Source organism: Pipistrellus hanaki, assembly GCF_964339955.1.
Source record: "Pipistrellus hanaki genome assembly, chromosome: 2".
NCBI classification, from domain to species: domain Eukaryota; kingdom Metazoa; phylum Chordata; class Mammalia; order Chiroptera; family Vespertilionidae; genus Pipistrellus; species Pipistrellus hanaki.
In genome coordinates this window covers 129,674,843-129,688,055 of record NC_140504.1, presented here as the reverse complement: position 1 = coordinate 129,688,055, position 13,213 = coordinate 129,674,843, and the positions used below count along the sequence as shown (strand labels likewise).

At 38.3% G+C, this 13,213-nt stretch overlaps 1 protein-coding gene and 1 pseudogene across 38 annotated transcripts in view; one reads left to right on the top strand and one right to left on the bottom strand.

Moving 5' to 3' along the window:
• Positions 1–13,213, bottom strand: part of LOC311616575 (uncharacterized protein) — a 413,605-nt gene that overhangs the window by 375,084 nt on the left and 25,308 nt on the right. The window lies entirely within an intron of this gene.
• On the top strand, positions 11,033–11,407 carry LOC311617438 (small ribosomal subunit protein eS24-like; annotated as a pseudogene). Its single transcript has one exon. The product of its transcript is annotated as a small ribosomal subunit protein eS24-like (transcript).

Here is a 13,213-nt window from a genome sequence, read left to right as displayed (position 1 = left end):
CACAAGCTAATATTCTGAGCAATAAAAATGCCAAATTGAGCCTATACTGGATAAATAGAAAGAGGAGAAAACACAGAATATGTTTCCAAATTTTCTTAACATTTTATTTGCTATGCTACCATTTAAATTCTCATTTCCCTCTCTCTAGATCACAAATTGTGAGGCTAAAATATTGTAAAGATCCATTATATATTTATAAAAATAGAGCTAGAAAAAACTATAAAGAAAAACAAAGTCCAGAAAGGTTAAGTAATTTACCCAAGATCATACAACCAGTTGATGACAAATAGACACTAGAGTTTAATGTTTCAGTATCCTTTATATTCAACGATCACTGCACTACATAAACCTGCTTACTGTCTTGAAAATCAATATGGAACGGCAAGTAGTCAGTATCACCCTTAAAAAAATAAAATAAACTAAAAATAGTATTAAGGCCATATGCATACTTTGTGCCTAGTAGTTACAATAGATCAGCTTTCAAAAGAAGCCCCAAAACGGTATACATCTCAATAAAATTGTTACATTTTTGTAATGTTTATGTAATGTTTATCACAATAACATCACCAAGTATAAAAAACCTAGGAATTGGCAAGAAAGATTCAGGGCCTATACAAATCTTTATCTAAAAAACATAAATGAATACTGTGAAAGGGTGACACATGATTCATTACTGGATGAGAAGAATGGCTAATTTAAAAATATCCAATCTCTCCTCAATAGGTCTAATATCATCCCACTCAAAATCACAAGAATATTCTTGTTGGACCTTAACAAGAGTAAGAAAGCCATTTGGTAGATTAAGATTCTTCCTAACAGAATAAAGTGTGTGTGTGTGTGTGGGAGGGGGGGGGGGGGGGAAGGGAGGGGGTGCGCGCGCGCATGGGGAGTATTGATACTATATAGTTTTTAAAATCTATAAAGCTATAAGTCTTAAAATACTGGCTCAAGATTAGGAAGAATGGCATTGAAAGGGTATGGAAAGCCCACATATAAAAGATCTTAATGTATGAGACAGATAGTAATTAAAATTGTGCAATTTCTGGGACAATTGATCACTACTAGAAAAATCATGTTAGATTTCTATTCTAAATAATATAGCAAAATAAGTTATATGTGAGTTGAAGACTCAAACGTAGAAGCAAAACAATAAGGGGAAAAAGACAGATATACTGTAGCAATTTTGAAATGGTAAGGATTCTATAATACCAAAGAGAGAATCCATGAACAAAGAGTAATTAATCTGAAAATATAAAAATATAAAAAAAAAACTTATACCAGAATTTAAAAATATGTAGGGAAAATTGTTGCAATATGACTAACAAAATGATACTTCCCTAAATATGTGGAGATTATGTACAATCAATAATGAAAAGAATGTACAAATAGAAAATTGTACAAAGGACACATCTGGTAATTGAAAGACTAATATAGTAATAAATAAATGTTTGAGCTCAATGGTAATCAGAGAAATGCAAATTAAAGCAATTTAATACCATTTTTCATCAACAAACTGGCCCAAAAAATTACAGAAATATTCAGAGTTGATGAAGGCACTGAAAAAAAAAAGCATTCTCATACACAACTTATGGGGGGTGGAGGGGTAAGTGTCAAACATTTGGTAGGACCATGTTATCAAGTGCTGTAAAAGTACATGCTTATCGACCTAGCTATTCAAATATAGGAATTTCCTCTAAGGAAGTGATCACAAAGATATATCTATCAGGCTATTCATTATTAGAGCATCATTATTTTAAGAATTTAAAAATAAATAAACCACACAAAAAAACTAAATGTCCAATAAGAGGGAACTTATTAACTAAATGTTTGCCATTAATATTTATATGATGTAGTAATGAGCACTAAAATTTGCTTATTAAAAAAATTTCTAATACCTTGGGAAAATGTTATATGTATATTTTTTTTTTCTTAATGTGACTGAATACTCCAAAATACCAACTATAAACTACAGGCCTTCCAGGGTGATGGAATTATCAGTGCTGTTTATTGTATTTATTAGATTTATTTCAAATATCCAAATTTTTCACAATTAACGCTATTAATTTTCCAAAAGATTAAGCTCCAAATGGGCATTAAAATATACTAATATATCAAGATATTAAAATTAAAATGTCAATATATTAATAATTAAAATGTGAACAGTTGATAAAATTTCCACATGAGCATACTAAGGACTTGACTTGGGAGGGGAAGGGAAAAAGTCAAACCCAGGACAATCTCTTCCCACCCCACCCCCTATATCTTTACAAAACCTTTTATAATGAAAAATGTCAAGTACAAACAGAAAGAAAGGTAAAATGAATTAACATGGACCCATCACTCAGTTTCAACATTTAGCCACTTGTACTCCCCCTTGGAAGCAAACCCCAGATTACTCATTTTCATAAATAATTCAATGTGTATCTTTAAAAGTTAAGACTCTTTCTGTTGTTCTCTAAACATAATCAAAATAACATTGTATAATAAGAATAATTCATAATAATCCCTCAATATCCTTAAATATCCAGCCAGTGTTCAAATTATCCCAACTATTTGCTAAATGCTTTGTTTTAAATGTGTTCAAATCAGAATCAAAATAGGGTCTACACATTTATGTAAATTTTTAATCTATAGGTTCCCCCTCCCCCTCTTTTTTCTCCTCCTTGAAATTTTTTTGTTGAAATAATCCAAGTAGTTTGTGCTACAGAATTTCCCAAGATCTGTCCTTTACTTATTGCATCTCCATGGTGATGTGGGTAGTACATTCCTCTGTCCCTCCCATTTCCTGAAAATATGCTAGTCAGGCCTAGAAGCTTGGTCAGATTCGGGTTTGATTTTTTGACAAGTGTACCAAATGGTGGTATTGTATTCTTCCAGTAATCACATAATATCTGCTTGTCTCTCTTTCTGTGAGGTTAACAGCTATGGATAATTATTGCCTGGACACATAATTCATTAAAGACTTCAAAAAGCTGGTATCCCTACCACTCCTCCTCATGTGTTAGCTGGAACACTCCGACAGAGAAACTTCCCTTCCTGTATAATTCAGTTGCTTTGAGATAGATTATACAGCAAAGTGAGAATAAATATTTGATTTTTCTTCCCTTTACTTTTGCAAAATAATGAGAACAGAGTGATCCTTATAAAGTGCAAATCTGATCACAGCACTCCTAAACCTCCCATACAACCATTAAAATGCTAACTCCTGCTCTTAAAGAACAGCATCGTCAATGAAGCCTGCTAGGCCACGAAGAGTCTAATCATGACCTGCCTTCCCGGGTTTACCTTTCCTGGAAATCTCTGTGGTCCGGCACACCATGTTCTCTCCACCGTACAGCCTGAGCCCAGGCCATTTTCTCAGCCGGAGATGCTTTCCTTTCTGCCCCACCCCTGGCTCTGGTGAATCCCTCTTCATGCTTCATCTATCAAGTACTACTTTATTGAGGAAGCCTTCCCAGGCCCCAAATCCAGGCCAGGCTTATTTATCACTTGCTCCTTTGTTTCAAAGCATTTATCTCAACTGGTAACTAAACACTGCTTTATCTGATTCCTTAATTACTGCCTGCTCCTCACCCCCAACTCTAAGCCTACTGGAGCAGTTTGCTTTCCTGTCTTGGGCCACACTTACCCAGCCCAAATGCCTAGCTTTGTGCCAGGCCCTTTACAGTTTTCCAATTAGATGTGGAAAGAAAGAATGAATGAGTGTGCTTGGGTTCTAAAGTTATTTGCTTATACTCATTCATTTACTGGTCAGAACACCTAATTTTATTGGGCATCTTGTCAGGTACCAGGAATTTTGTCTTGATCACAATCTAATCTAGGAAGTGGACAAGTAAACAGACAACTCCAAGGCAATGTTTACAATTCAGTCACACAGGAGAGCTGAGCACCTGGGCAGATGTGACAACAGGACACATTGAAATTGAAGCAGCATTCCTGCTAGGTGAGAGGCAGTATTAGATTGCCTTTTTAACTCAGCTGGAACCAACTGAACGAGGACATAGGGACCAGAATGGTTATTTTAAAAAGACATTTAGTTCAGCTCATTAAGGCAAGTTTCTCTTACTATAACTCAAAGGTTTAAAGCTTGTGCCCACAACATGAGTTCTCTGAAGCAATTGAAAGTAGAATTATCTGGCCATAAATATACAGCACAGATTAAGATCTTGAGACAAATGGAATGCCAAGAGGGGTATTTTTTAAACTATTGCCTTCACAAGGCTAGAGAAAAACATATAATGAATTTTCTCAATGATTTAGACCAAATATAATTGCTATGTCGCTAATAGTAACATAAAACATATTGTAAATCATCAACACAAGTTACTGGGTATAACAAATCATTTCATTAGCATAGATATTCTTCTTGTAGAAATCTAGCTCCACTGGAATTTAGAGTTATGATTACAGAGCTATGATTAAATCACGTAAAATTATTCTTCTATACTCTGTTCCTTCCAAAATACTTAGGACCTTCAAAGTAGGGACACCTTATGTATCTTTATATTCCCAGTACTTAATCCAAATACTTGGCATAGAGTAAGAGCTCAGCAACCATACACTAATCAAACGAGTGATTTCAGATAGAAAACGTTTAAATAATTCAGAAAAGATGGTGGGTATAAATAAGGTGACCATAAATTTATTGCTCAACTGGGTCCATAAATTTATTATCCAAACTTCTTAAGAGTGAATGAGCATTCTGTTATTAAATGTAAACCTAGACTCCCCTAGCAAATCAACTCCTTCACCTTAGCAATAAAGAACCAAAATTTGCAGAAAAAATCAATTCATTACCTACTTAAGACTTAGAAGAGTTTTGGGATGGTTCAATGTCCATGATTACTTTAAACAACTTCACAAATGAAGATATTTGAATAATCAAAATATATAACAAGATATTCAAATGTATTTGTCATCAGGGAAATCCTATATAATAAAAGGGTGGTATGCAAATAAACCAACCACAGAACAACTAAACAACCAATCAAAACATAGTATGTTAATGATATGCTAAGGCTTCTCAACCGCTCACTATCACATGCACTGACCACCAGGAGGCAGTCATCTGTCAAGCAGTCACTATGACATGCACTGACCACCAGGGAGCAGATGCTCCGACTGGTAGGTTATCTTGCTGCTAGGGTCCAGCCTATCACAACTGAGTGAAATGGGGTCGGACATGCCCTGGAGCCCTCCAGCAGTCCCTCCCCAGCCCAATTGTGCACCGGTGGGGTCCCTCGGCCTGGCCTGCACCCTCTCACAATTTGGGACACCTCAGGGGATGTCAGAGAGCCAATTTCAGCCTGGTCCTGAAGGCCACTCCCCTTGGGAGGGCACCAAATGCAGAGTTCATGCTGGCGAGCAATGCTGCTGCAACGGGAGCCTCTCCCGATCAGGACTGATTGGGCACAAGCCTGCGGTAGGCACAGTGGGGCCAGAATGAGCGGGAGTGGCAGGTAGGAACTGCAGGCAGCGTTGGACTGTGTGTTTCGGCCCGATCCTGCAGGTTACCCAGAGGAACCCCACCTATGCACAAATTGCACTGGGCCTCTAGCCTATATACACTGAGTGGCCAGATTATTATGATCTCTGAACGCATAATAATCTGGCCACTCAGTGTATATATTAGAGGCCCGGTGCATGAATCCATGCATGGATGGGGTCCCGCCAGCCTGGCTAGAGGGAGGGGACATGGGTGGTTGGCCAGCCTGCCTGCTGGTCAAACTCCTGATGGAGGGGACAATTTTCATATTAATCTTTTGTTATGTAGGATATACACTGAATGACCAGGTTATTATGCTTTCAGAGATCATATTAATCTGGCCACTGAGTGTATATAAAAGCCCCAGCAACCGGAGTGGCAGAACAACCAAAGTGACCGGTGGCTAGGATACACACTGCAACAGCCAACCAGCCTGACCCAGACCTTGATCGGCCCCCAACACCCTGATTGGGGGCAGGGCCTGTTACCAACCATCTGTGACCCCTCTCCCCAACTGGCCTGGCCTAATGGGTCCCCATCAGGGTCGGCCGGCCAGACCCCAATTGTGCATAAATTCGTGCACTGGGCCTCTGGTTTAAAATAAAATCTCAAAGAGATCCCAGTACTCACCCAAGAGAATGGCTATAATCTAAAAACTGATGGAACTAGTAGCAAGTATTAGCAAAGCTATGGTAATAAGCAGAACTCTCTTATAGTAAAGGAAGTATAAACTGACATAAGCATTTTTAGAAAACTGACAATGTCACTGTTGTAATTAGCCAGTTTTTAATATTAATAATAGAAAAAGGGCAAAGGGAAGGCCAGACATTATAAACATAGTCATCTGAGCAGCCTCACCAGGAAGCTGCAACTTCATGCTCCCCAGGAAACCACGGGTCCATTCCCTGCAAATGCCTGGGGGAAATGATCCAACAAAAGGCAAAATGGATGCATGTGAAGTAAAGTCTGGTGATGTAGGGAAATCACTGGCCAGTCAGTCTAACCTATAAAAAATATAATTGGCCGAGACCGGTTGGCTCAATGGATAGAGCGTCAGCTTGGGGACTGAAGGGTCCCGGGTTCGATTCCGGTCAGGGGCATGTACCTTGGTTGCGGGCATATCCCCGATAGGGGGTGTGCAAGAGGCAGCTGATCGATGACTCTCTCTCATCAATGTTTCTAACTCTCTATATCTCTCCCTTCCTCTCTGTACAAAATCAATAAAATATATTTTTTTAAAAAATTATATATATATATATATATATATATATATATATATATATATATATATATATATATATAATTGGCTATAGGGGGTGGAGCCACTTAAACTCCTAAAATCTGAGAAGGTTAAAATCTGCAGGCAAAGGAATTCTCTCTCTCTCCCTCTCTCTCTCTCTCTCTCGCTCTCACTCTCGCTCTCCTTCTTGTTCCTCTTGCTTTGCTCCCTTTACAGCTATGCGTCCTAGAAGCCACATGGCCCATGGCCATGCAGACCCCACACGTAATGTGTGGGGTGGAGCTGGCAACACAAGCTAAGCTAGCCTGATGCTGGACTGAACTGTGCAAATACGAAGCAGAGGCTTTGGGCAGTGGCTTGAATCCTAGCTCTGCTGAAGACAGAAGGGGCCATTTATCTTGGTCAGATGGAAAGAGATGGGGCCATGGGAAATGAGGGGTTTAATTCCACAGATATGAAACTTTCCACAATATTTTATCCTCCCATGAGGGCCTTTGGAAATTCTGAATCCAGCAGCACCCCAAGAAGCCCACTTCCACCAGCAACGGGGGGGGGGGGCACAGAGAGCACCCCATCAATAACAACAATATCTACCGAAGGTTAATATATGCTATAACCCAGCAACTCTATCTCACAAAAGAAATACACAACTATGTTCAATAAGTGACAATTTTAAGAATGTTCAGAGCAATGCTATTCATAACAGTCAAAAACTGGAAATGACCCAGTGTCCACTAAGGGCAGAATAGATAAACAGAGTGTGGCATATTCAAACAACTGAAAACTGTACAGCAATGAAAATAAAGAAACTACTGCTATCTCAGCAACATGGCTGAATCTCACAAAATGTTAAGCAAAACAAGTCAAATACAATAGAGTACATAGTGTATGGTTCCATTTATATTAATGAAAAACAGTAGAAAATTTCTATCTATGGCAATAAAAGTATTGACATTAGTTATCCTTGGGAAGAACAGTAACTCAAAAGTACAGAAAGGGATGCCTGGCTGGCATGGCTCAGTAATTGAGTGTTGACCTATGAACCAGAGGTCAGGGTTCGATTCCTGGTCAGGGCACATGCCCAGGTTACAGGTTTGATCCCCAGTGTGGGGCATGCAGAAGGCAACTGATCAATGATTCTCTCTCATTGTTGATGTTTCTATCTGTCTCTGTCTCTCCCCACCTCTCTGGAATAAAATTATATATATATATATATATATATATATATATATATATATATATATATGTATGTATGTTTTAAGTACAGAAGAGGAGATATCTACATTCTTAATCCAAGGAGCTTACTTTGTGATAATTCATTAAATCGTACACTTAAGATTGGTGTTCTTTTTTTATATTATACTTAACAAAATGTATAAATAAATATAACCAAGAGAAGATATTCTCATGCCTTTTTCTTCTCCCAAGAATTCTTAATTCAGTAGGCATACTGAAAAAAATAATCAATTGACCTCAGAACTGTCTGCAAAGGCTTAGATGACAGATATTCAATAAATGTTTGATGATGATGATGTTCCTTAAATAAGGACTGGCCAATATTTTCTCCTTCAAATTTTCTCCTATTTTATTAACTGTATATCATTCAATATCAGACCAATAAAGTTTACCAGAAAATAAGAAATAAGAAGTCACCCATGATAAGCACCGTAATACAATAGAATTTTATAATTTGTTGAGAAATCCTGAAAGCAATGTTCAGATAATTAGCACATAAGAGTTGAAGAGAAACCAAATCACTGAAAATTATGACTTTTTAGATTCTTGAAAGAACAGTTGAAAGATATGAGTAAAGAAGTATGCGTGTTAATATCAAGTGTAACCATTTGTTATGGGTTGAAGTGTGTCCCCCAAAATTCGTATGTTGAAGTCCTAACTCCCAGAACCTCAGAATGTGACTGTATTTGGAGAAAGGGCCTTTCAGAAGCAATTAAGTTAAAATGAGGCCATTAGGGTGGCCCCTGATTCAATATGACTGGTGTCCTTATAGGAAGAAGAAACTGGAACACAAATACATGCAGAGAAGATGCTGAAGAGAAGACAGCCATCTATAAGCCAGGGAGAGGAGCACTTTCTTTATTACCTCAGAAAAAACCGACCTTACCAACACCTTGATCTCGGATTTTCAACTTCCAAACTATGAGATAATATATTTCAATTGTTTGAGCCACCAGTCTGCAGTACTTCATTATAGCAGCCCTAGCAAAGGAGTACACCATTCATCTCGGAAAGTTCCAAAACCTCAACACACTTATTCAAGAGTTGCTGTTCCATCCTGTTATGTGTGTGTGTGGGTCTCAAGTGTAAGCTCCTCTGAGGCCAGGGCTGCAAATACATAATTTATCACTTCCACTTATCAAGCCATCTCTTGGAGTTATACGTTCAATACTTTTATTTTTTTGTTTGTCTGAAACACTAATTTATATTCCTCTCTCAAGGCCCACTTTTGTCTCATTCTCTCTTTGTGTCTGTGTGACCCAGAAAGCAGAGAAATGAGAAAAGGTCCTCCTGTTTCTAGAAACAATGGGTATGAGCATTGCCTGTCATGAAAACACAAAGAAAACTTCCTTCCAGAAGATAAATGAATAGGGGTTTTACCTTCCCACTAAAAAGAGAAACTGAAGAGGGAAAAAAGTCACAAAGACAGAAATAAAAGGATTACACTAGGCAGCAGAGTGCTGCCATGAGGAATACTGAAGCGCTAATCTAACCTCCTACAAACATCATTTATCTGCCCAGGAGGGCAAAGATCCCGGTCCCACTGTGAGCATCCCTCGTCTCCTGCTTCTACTTTTACCACAGAAAATGAGAAAATCCTTTCTCAAATGTACGTGTGGCCACGCATAGTATAGAATTAATTCAACTGCACCTATAGCAGACCTTCCAGAAATGATTTACAACTATTTGTCAGGATTAACCTTTTGATGAAACATAAATTTGTCTAAATGTAAAGCACTTTAAAAAGGTGCAGAGGTCCATTTTTATTATACAAATGCTGTATCAGCAAGGTGATGGAGGCCAAAAATAGCGGTGCTGAGAATAGCAGCTGCTCAGTTGGACTGCATCTTCAGTGCTACAAAGCAGAAGCTTGGCATTTCGGCATGGGAAGAAGTGATTCACAACTGCATCGTCCATGGTTAGTCCTAGAAATGTCAAGCCTGTAATTAAGGAAGGACACTTGCAGCTACACACACCCAGCATGCAATGGCCAAGGAGTCTACATCACAGTGTTCTAAAATGTTTGCAAGCGTGTGTTTTTAATATTCAATAGCCACTATCTGTGGAATTAGAGGCTATCAGACATCCCTAGAAACCATGCGAAATACACAGAAGAGTCCAAATTGCTTAGGAGGTAAAAGCTTTCAGTGTTGGAAGTAGTTCAGGTACACTCAATTACTTTCTAACACTGGCCAGTAGCCCACACCCTTACTGTCCTTTCTTAAAAGTGTGTGTGTCAGGGGGAGGGGAGGCGTGTAAAAACCACCCTGTTAATCTGGATACATGTTTGCACAGATTACTTTGCCAATGTGGCTTTTTTAAATTAAATATATAATTAAATTTTGTAGAACCAAATATTAACCAAAATTAATCCAGTGCTCCTGCTCATAGAATTTCTATTTCAGGAACACAGACCACCTACGCCAGAAGACAAAGGTCTTAAGTGCTGAGTTGCCTTCTAGAAGCCTGGGTCTTCCTGGAGGCACTACTATGCCGTGTGCCTGTAATAATTAATGGAGTTGGAGTGCTTTGTTTTTACTGCATGCAGTGATAACTACAAAAACATTAGCCCATTGGAATGCACTTATTATAGGATATTCAACATCCGTAAGTCATTTTATTGCGAGTCTCCAGTGCTCAAAAAGGTAAGTACCTGACCAGTTCTTCCATGATAAACTGTAGCAGGGGTGGAGACCCTTTTTTCTGCCAAGGGCATTTGGGTATTTATAACATCATTCACGGGCCATACAAAATTATCAATTTAAAAATTAGCCTGCTATAATTAGCCAAACATTTAATTAACTCACCCCTACTGCCATGGCAGGGACAGTCCAAATGATTTCTTGGGCCTTATACAGCCCGCCGGTGGGACATTCCCCACCTCTGAGAGGAAGCAAGCCTTTCAGGGAAATTTCAACTCTACTAATCAGAAATATTACCCATGCCCTAGTTGCTGGGGTCCTCCTGTGAGCATTGATATGATTGGGTGATGAAGAGTGGCTCTCTTTTCCTTCCTGGCTACTTGGATGTTAGCTGCCATCATGAACAACTCAATAAGTATCTGAATCACTATGTTCCCGACCAACCAACTACTTCAACAGAAACAAATGAACGTGGATGTCCTTCACCCTGGGAAGGCCACAGTACCTAAAACAGATTTCTGGGAAAACTAACCAACATGTACAAGACCACCACAAGATGTCATCTTTGTGTTTGGATTCAGAACCCATTTTGATGGTGTCAAGACCACTGCCTTTGGCATGATTTATCATTCCTTGGATTACACAGAGAAAAATGAACTCAAAAATCAACTTGCAAAACATGGCCTGTTTGAGAAGAAAACCTCAAGAAAACAGCAAAAGGAACACAAGAGCAAAATGAAAAGTCAGGGGGCTGCAAGGGCCAATTTTGGTGCTGGTAAAAGTGAGCTGGAGATTGGACAATAGAGGAATAAAAATTATTCAGTGAACTTACGAGGTAACTGTGCATATTTTTCATAAGAAGATTAATAAATTAAGAACTTATAAAAACAATATGATGGCCCTAGCCAGTTTGGCTCAGTGGATAGAGTGTTGGCCTATGGACTAAAGGGTCCCAGGTTTGATTCTTACTGAGGGCGCATGCACAGGTTGCGGGCTCAACCCCCACTCCCCCAACTAGGGGACCTGCAGGAGGCAGCCAATCAATGTCTCTCTGTCCCTCTCCCTTCTCCTCTGAAATAAAATAATAATAATAATAATAATAATAATAATAATAATAATAATAAAAACAAAACAAAACAAAATAAAAACAACCTGAAGCCCTGGCCAGTGTGGTTCAGTTGGTTGAGTGTCCCATGCACTGAAAGGTCACTAGTTTGATTCCCGGTCAGGGCACATACTCAGGTTCTAAGTTCGATTCCTGATCAGGGTGCATTTGGGAGGCATCCGATCAAAGTTTCTCTCTCACATCAATGTTTCTCTCTTCCCCTCTCTCTTTAAAGTCAGTAAAAATATATTTGATAAAAATCGGATGCCACTTTCCCTTGGATGATCACAACAGCAAGAATGGGCACAGTCTGCATAGTAGGGCCAAGCCCTATAACTAACCCATTTGACAAATCACTCAGCTATGGTGGAAAGAACCAGTCACCTCTCTCAAACCCAAGAAGCTGCTCCAGAATGAACCCACTTCTCAGAGTGACAAGCAATGTTAATAACATCAACTGGAGTGCTTTCAGAGCTCATCGCCATGAAAGGAGTAAATAAATTGGCCCTGGCCCCATTTCAAAGAAAAATATTTGAAATCTGTGTTAAATCTCTTTATTCACCCTATTGATAGGGCTTTTGAAGTAAACTTTTAAGAGCAAGTAAATAAAACTTTATTGGCCCAATAAAAACTGATGTTTAGGGCTCTATACTCACAGTTACTATTGTTAAATTATGAAATACACCAAGTATCCCTAAATATTTAACATCATCATTTAGAATAAAAAGTGAATCTTCAATCCAGAGTCTGTAATCACAAAATGAAAACAAAAGCCTCTATAAAGGTACTGAGATACAGTTTCTCATTAGCATAAAGGAAATTATCTTATCCCAGGATTTCCTGCTAGCCCATCAGTTAAAATATTTCATAAAATAAATATTTTCCTGGGTTTGAAAATATTGGCTAGACCTGCCTTTTGCTTCCTTGATGAAAGGTGTCTTATCAAATGATTAAGAGCTTAGGTCAAAAGAGGAAAATTACTCTATTCCCAGCAAATGTCCTAACAAAGTTAAAACAATGGTTTAAAAAGCACAATCTCAAGATAGGACAGTAGTTCACATGTTTTAGGTTTTCTTTTTTAATGTTGGTTCATATGCCATTTAATTTTTTGCACTATCTCATATGAGTAGCTGAACACTAAATACAAAAATAAAGCTGAATACCCACCCTTCCACTTTGTTGTTGTTTTTATTTATTTACATTTTTATTGAATTTATTGGAGTGAAATTGGTTAATAAAATTATATAGGTTCCAAGTATACTATTCTATAATATGTCATCTGTATACTGTATTGTGAGTCCACCACCGCAAGCCCATTAGGTTTCTTTACAAAGTTAATGAAACACTAGATTTTTATGTAGACCGAGAAAAACAAATATTTCTATTTTCAAGTCACCACCTCTCCTTTCTCCTTTTCCCCCTAAATAAATTAACCCACTTTTCTTAAGCTAGATATGATATCTATCACTTTGTAACTGCTTCCTGACTCAGAGAAACACTACAGA